The sequence below is a fragment of the Oreochromis niloticus genome, linkage group LG8 (assembly GCF_001858045.2).
Source record: "Oreochromis niloticus isolate F11D_XX linkage group LG8, O_niloticus_UMD_NMBU, whole genome shotgun sequence".
In the NCBI taxonomy this organism is placed as follows: domain Eukaryota; kingdom Metazoa; phylum Chordata; class Actinopteri; order Cichliformes; family Cichlidae; genus Oreochromis; species Oreochromis niloticus.
Genome location: NC_031973.2, coordinates 15,670,616 through 15,678,628, shown reverse-complemented (window position 1 = coordinate 15,678,628; position 8,013 = coordinate 15,670,616).

The following is an 8,013-nucleotide window of genomic DNA, read 5'->3' as shown; positions in this document are numbered from 1 at the left end:
AGACTGAGCAATACTGGAAGAGCATATGGAGGAAGGACACAACCCATAACAGCAATGCTCAGTGGCTAGTGGATCTAAAAGCAGACCGCAGCAACCTCCCTGAACAGGGAGGTTGTTTGAACAGGGAAGTTGCTGTGGTTGTTATTCGGTCCAGTAACCATCACAGTGCTGGCAGACATCCAAAAAGGGTCTCCAGTATGAAGAGTTGGACAGCACCAGGTCCTGACATGGTTTACGCCTACTGGCTGAAGAATCTGACTGCACTCCATGAGCGCTTGGCAGCACAAATGAACCGGCTGCTTGTCAATGAGAGACATCCGGAATAGCTAACTGAAGGCCAGACAGTCCTGATCCCAAACTACTCGAAGCTCCTGTCAGGCATCATAGTGGCTAAGGTCAATAGGCACATGGCTCAATACATGAGCATTGCACAGAAAGAAATTGGTAGGGATATCAGAGGAGTGTAACACCAGCTACTGGTAGACAGAGCAGTCGCCCAAGACTGCAAGGCCAGACTGACCACCCTGTGCACTGCCTGGATTGATTAGAAGAAGGCCTATGATTCGATGCCCCATACCTGGATCCTGGAATGCTTAGAATTGTCTAAGATCAACAGGACCCTAAGAGCCTTCATCGGGAACTCAATGGGGATGTGGTGTACTAGAGGCCAACCTCAAGCCTATAACACAAGTCACCATCAAGTGCGGGATCTATCAAGGAGATGCTCTGTCCCCATTGCTATACTGCATAGGCCTGAAACCCCTCAGTGAGATCATTGACAAGACTGGCTACAGATACCGACTACGGACTGTGGAACAATTGTGAGGCACCTTCTCTTCATGGATGACATCAAGCAGTATGCCAAGAGTGAATGCAACATCAATTCACTGATCCGCACCAATAGGATATACAACAATACAGCAATGACACCCTAATGTACTATGGATTGGAGAAGTGTTGTCAGATGATAACGAAGAGAGGGAAGGTAGTCACAACTAAGGGGATTGAACTACCGGAAAGCAACATTGCAGACATGGAGGGCAGCTACAAGTACCTGGGAATCCCATAGGCAAATGGGCACCACGAATAGGCCGCTAGGAAAGCTGCAACCATTAAGTCCCTGCAGAGGGTCAGGCAAGTCCTGAGGAGTCGGCTGAATGGTATGAACAAGAACTGGGGAATAAACACCTATGCCCTGCCCATGATCAAGTCCCTTGCTGGGATAATAAGCTGGCCAAACAAGGATCCTGCTGACATCTAGACCAGGCAGCTTCTCACTATGCATTGAAGGTTTCACCCAAGTCCAGCACACTTGAGAGTATATGCTAAGCGGAAGGAAGGAGTTCGAGGACCGCTGAAGTCAGAACCACAGTCCGAATGAGACAACGAACTTGTGGATACAAGTACATCAGGAAGATGGCCACAACCACAACCGACCACGTGCTTGGTGAATACCTCAGGCAGCAGAAACCCAAGAAAGAGGAGCAAGAGGAGGAACCATCATGGAAGGAAAGGCCCCTGCACGGTATGTACCGCTGGCAGATAGAGGAAGTGGCTGACATCCAGAAATCCTACCAGTGGCTGGACTGAAAGACAGTACAGAAGCACTAATGGTAGAACAGGAACAAGTTCTGAGCACAAGATCTATCTTTAAAGGGTCTTGTGCTTATCTTAAAAGGAGTCAAATGTGCCTTCTCAGCTCACTGAAAAAACTGAAAACCTGTACTCCACAGAACCATCCAAGGTGGTTCTGTGGAGTACAGGTTCTGTGGGTGAAAAAACACCTTTATTTTAAAACCTGGTTAGTGTATTTAGCTACTGTATCATGTATACATAAATTAAAGACTAATATACTTACATTTATTATACAGTGATAATAAACAGATACATTACAAAGCTGGAAAAAAATAAAATTATTTTGCTTATCAGTTACTGACTTTAAGCAGTTATTGAAGTCAAAGACAAAATACACTCTGTATATACAAAACAGGATATCATCCAATCTGCAACTTATAGATAGAATATTCAGATATTTTTTATAAGCACCAGTGTGAATGATTTATAGGGACTTGTTTATTTATATCCACATATAAATAATAAAAAAACCTTTCACCGCTGTGGGTGGTCTATTCTTCTCGCTTGGAGCTTGAGGGTCCTGCACAGTGTCTTTGCTGTACCCAGAAATGCACTTTTCTGGAGAGAGATCTCAACACCTGACTGACCTCATTCATATCCAAGGTAAGATTGGTTAGCATGGGGTGTCTAGCGGAGGGACCCTTACTCAATACAGACGCTTTGGAAAAACCCAGGCTTTGAATCTTTAAGTTTCCTTTTTTAGACACACACACACACACACACACACACACACACACGTGCAACCTCACTGCTTCATGCTAATACATCCTACACACAGGTTCTTATAATTTTATTAGAAGAAACTTGTCTCATTCATAAAAACTGAATTAAGATAAGATAAGATAAGATAAGATAAACTTCATTAGTCCCACATGTGGGAAATTTGTTAAACAATAAATATTAAATATTAAACATTAAATATCAGTTCATTACAAAAATGTAACATATTTACATAGAAAAAAAAGTAATTGTGATTTCATGAACGAATGAAGCAATAATCGGACAACAAACAACATTAAGCAGCTCACATTATTGCATTATATTTGTACATGAGCTTCCAGAACTCTGGTTAGTGTAGGGTTTTTCCATTTTGGCACTTTCGTTCTTCTTGGAGCTTTTGTTTGATTTTCTGAAATCAAGCAGTGAAAAAGCAACAACCAAAAGGTCTGATGAATGTATCCCTTCTTTGGACACAGAGAGGCATACTCACCGAGCCACTGTTCATATGTCCAAAGTTTTGTCCACTGTTGCTTGGTTTCATCTCCACATTGGTCCTGTTGTCCATGCTGTTGTTGGTGGTGGCAGCTCGTGGGAACATGGGCACCCCACCATTCTGAAAACCTGAATGGCCATTGGCTGACCCATTAAATGAGACTCCCTGGCTGTGGTCAAACTTGTTGCTAGCCATTGGTTGTGCAGCAGAACTCAGGTTAATGAAGGGTTTTTCCATTTCTGCACTTTTGTTCTTCTTGGAGCTTTTGTTTGATTTTCTGAAATCACAGAAGTAAAACAACATTATAATTTATTATTGTATCTGTCAGTGTCTGTCAGACATGAACAAATTCCCTTGATTTTAAATGCATCTACAATAAAGCCTAAATCAAAATGAGAAAAACACTTTCTCGCATTTATGGGGGACGAATGAATTGGTAAGAAACTAAGTAAGAAACTAAGAGAGTATTTCTCAGCAGTTAAAACCAGAATAACCAAACGAGCATCTGCAAGACAAGAATAAGTTTTTTTTTTTTAAAGTGCAAACTTGCATTAATAGAGGAAGCAAAGTACTTAGTTCACACACTCATTTCATTTACATAACACACACACCTTTTATGTTCCTCACTAAATTTTCTTGCCAGTGCACATGTTTTCCACTGTATCCTGTTTCCATGTAGCCATCTTTACAGCTACACTGGAAAGTTCCATCGCCTACTTCACAGTTTGTAGATTTTTTATCGCAGTCATCACACTTAATAGCTTTAAATGAAAGCAAGAAAAAAAGTCTCAGTACTCAAAGACATGTTTCATAACAAGGACAACAGTGAAATAAATGAATCATTAACATGCCATGAAATAAACCTAGACCTAAATTAACAGCATGACTGACTTCAGTTTTGAAATATCATGATCACCAGGACATCATAACTCACTGAATTATAAATGCAAAGATTAGAACATATGCAATGGCAGCAGCAGCCCTGATTGTGACGTCCAAGAGAAAAGATCATATATATACGCACACATATTTTGACCAACTATCTTTGTTTGACAGATGGGTTGATTAACGCATTTTAGACACAAAATCGTTTGTGCTGTATCTACACGATATAGCAAAAAGGATTTTGAAAATGGTAAACACTGTTGTCACTCTGAGACTTATGGAAGTGCCAGAAGTGCCAGATCCAGAGTAAGGTGGTCCTCCAAAAGCACTGCTCAGCTATGTTTTGGAAAGAAAATGCCATTATTTTTAGATCATCTCACACAACAGGCATTAGAGTTGATACCAAAATGTGACACGTGTGAGAAATGTTTGTCACTGTTGTTAGTATAACTCAGTGGTTCCCAAACCTTTTTTGCCAGGCCCCCCTTTGTTTTACAAGAAAAATGTTCGCGCGCCCCCCCGCACAAACACATCCTCCAAACACACACACCCATTGTTTACAAACTCCATTGCGGTTTATTTCACACCTCAAACATTTAGTAAACAATTAAGCAAATACAAGTAAACGGCAATAAATTACAGTTAGTAATGAAATATACTACTAACTCTTTTACGCTACGTCCACACCTACGCCGGTATTTTTTGAAAACGCAGCTGTTTCTATGCGTTTGGGCCTTTGTAAACGGCGTTGCGATTCACCGAAAACGGAGATTATTTAAAACTCCTTTTTTGCGTTTATGTGTGGACGAGGAATACAGAGTTCGTCATGCAATGACAAAGGTATGTGCCTCTTTTCACGTCACGCTGTGCGCCACGTTATTGTTTACATGAAATGGATTGCAGAATGGCAGATAGAGACAAAATACTGTTACTGTTAATCTGACTATCTTCAGTTTTTAAACGCTTACATATACACACGCAGTTACTGTTCCTCCATTTAGAAAGGCAGAGGCGTCACGGTGTAATTATTTTACGTGTAGTTGTTTTTTTCCCTGTGTAATAATATTCAACATTGCTATCAATACATTTTTCAAAAAATGCCTCTCTGTGCAAAATGGGTTCAAAAACAAAAACAGCTGTGGGATACTTTGTCCGTGATTTGAACAGGGGGAACAAATTATGGCAGGATCAGCCTGATATTATTTGTATCCCGCTGTAACTTTACTGCATAAAGAGCTAACATGTCCAAAATGTCAAGAAGTGTTTGTGAACTAAAAATCAAGAATGTTGGATACTGTTTGTCCGTGATTTGGAGAGCCCAGCGCTGCTCCCGACACAGGGAAACTAATTCTGCAGGGGAGCTTCACCATATTTTCTAGTCTTTGGCTTGGAAGGAAGTTGGTTTGGAAACATATTTGGCGATGCTTCATCTCCTGCTTTGCGTTTGTGTGGGAGCCCCGGCAAAAACCTTTCCATTATTCATTACTAGCCGTGTCCAAGCGTTCTTTTTTTTTTTTTTTTCTTTTCATACCGCACCCCCCCTGCAATCGCTCTGCGCCCCCCCTAGGGGGCGGGCTCCACACTTTGGGAACCTCTGGTATAACTCAAAGTTACAAAAATGTTTGCAAATACACACTGAAAAACAGTGAGTACTAGTGATTGTTTACCTCAGTAGTAATTTCATCTTCAGTTTTATTTTTAATTCCTCTGAATTGTGGTCTTTAATGTTTTCATGATATGGTGTTTTGGGCAATTTTTCCAGGGAAACCTTTGGCTAAACAAGAAAATCTGATTAGAAGAAATTTGAAAACTCATTAAAATAATACTTTATCGTTTTAGGAATATAATTAACTTGCTGATAGGAGGACAATTGATCCCAGTCTCATACAGTATTTGTCAGTATCTGTATCTTAAATATGAAGCTACAACCAGCAGGTAATAGCATTAAGACAGGAGGTTTCCATGAAATCTAACCTTGTAACACATGGCAACAAGAATATTTGAGGATGTCTCTGCACTAAGTTAGTCCCAAACATAAACTCAGAAAACCCCCCCAAAATAAAACATTTGTCATTCTTACACTTAATTTTGCATGGATAAAGTAAACCAAATTTAAAATGTTAATTACTGAAATTAATTATTTTTTATTTCACAGATTGTATTAACTTGGCTAAGCCAGGCTAACAGTTTACCAAACTCACTCACCGTTTATGTTTAACTAAACTAACTGGGAGATAGCTAGTTCGAAAGGTACCTAGTATATATCCTATTGGTGCAGATCAGTGAATTGATGTTGCATTCACTCTTAGCATATGGCTTGATGTCATCCATAAGGAGGAGTTGCCTCACAATTGTTCCACAGTCCGTAGTCGGTATCTGTTGCCAGTCTTGTCAATGATCTCACTGAGGGGGTTCAGGCCTATGCAGTATAGCAATGGGGACACTGTGGCCACCCCAGGTGCCACCTCGAAGCTAAAATAAAATTCAATGAAATATGAAATGTACGATTATGTTTTCACAGTGAAGCTCAGATATCCGAGTCTAAGTGAATGCAGCATTGGATTCTGCACTATGAGCATCACCTTAGGAAAGGAAAGAGCCAAGCACGAAAGACGGCACCACAGAAAACAATTTTTCGGCAAAAGAAAATGAGGAGAGAATAAATGTCCCGATAAGTAATATTAAGTTTGTTGAGTTTAGTAAACTTCGGTGAAATTAGAATGCCAAAGAAAAAATAACACTTAAAGAATTATTGCAACCGTCGATAATTTCAGACAGTAGGCATCTCGGGGGAGCTAGCATAAGAGTTATGAGTTATAAGATATAATCCAAGTTGTAACATTGCTGTATGGAGCTGCAGATTTGGTCGCAGGTTAATACTGGCAGTATCACCATGCCTTCTTTTTTTTTTAATAGGCAGATAAAGTTTTGTGTTGGCATTGGCTAATTTGCCAATTGTATGTTAAAAATGTTCGTATTTTAATATTCAAAAATGTTTTTCCCAAAACATATGTGCACTACATGTCAGTAAAAATACTATGCAAATATTGCTGTCCTTGAATGCTGAATAAACACTGACAAAGGACTGATTGTATCTCTTGTACTTTATCAATGCAGTATCTGAAAACTTTGCACTGTAGTGGTTAAAATCTCATTCCAATAAGAGTTAAAAGCGCATTCGGTTATTAGGTTTATAGGGTTACTGAATTATGGTTAACAGTTGGTAGAATTTTTTTTTAACATTATCTGCCAATTACATCTGCCACCCTTCTCCAAATCTGTGCCCCTACCTGGCCCCCCCAACAAAAATTTTCTAGACACGCCACTGTGGGGACAGCGCATCTCCTTGACAGATCCCGCGCTTGATGGTGACTTGTGTCATGGGCAGTAATATTTGAATTATACTCTAATGATTGATGAATGAAAATTATGCTGACTGCCATTTGAATCGACTATTTAGGAAAGAATAAAATATCCCTTGATTTGGAATGCGATGTATATGAGTAGGCATGAAATGCAGGAGAAAAAGAAAAGGTAGTTTGTGGGGTTGTCAGTGTCAAATTCACTGAAATATAAACTTTTTTTTATTGAGGAACAAATGCCATTTCATATTTATATACAATACAGAAATACAATACAAAACTAACTAACACAAACTAAAACACTAATAAACAAGACTATACTGCATTTTTTTTTTTTTTAAAGGAAACAGAGTTAAACAGGATTCTAGGGTCATTTCTGATTCTCAGTAAGAGAGCACCAGCAGTGACACAGACTCTGCATGGAGACCATGAAGTTCACTCAACCATCACTCATGTAAAACATTACGCAGTTTGCCGGATCTGAAGTGAAGAGACTTCCTTCATCATGCCTTGCCAAAAGGACCATGGTATAAAAACATGGTCATAAAATATTAAAATGAAATAATGTTGGACTGTTGACACAAACATACTGGTAAAATTTGCTTATGTATGTGCTAAAACAGCCCAGATACACAATGGTTGCAAAAGAAAGCTGTGCAAGTTAGATCATTATTACAAACATATGAGTCCTGGACAAGTCTATAGAATTTGTATAGAAGCAAAACAAAAGGGGAAAGGAAGTAGTAACTGTTAATCATTAAAATAATATTCTTATATTCAAGCTAATTTGAGATATTTTGATTAGAGGACATTTATCCAGGCAGTCTTACGTCATTGGTATCTCTCCATTTTGCTATTACAGCGGTAATCTTGGATCAGGAATGACTGAAAAGTCTTGAATATAATAATCAATTTTTC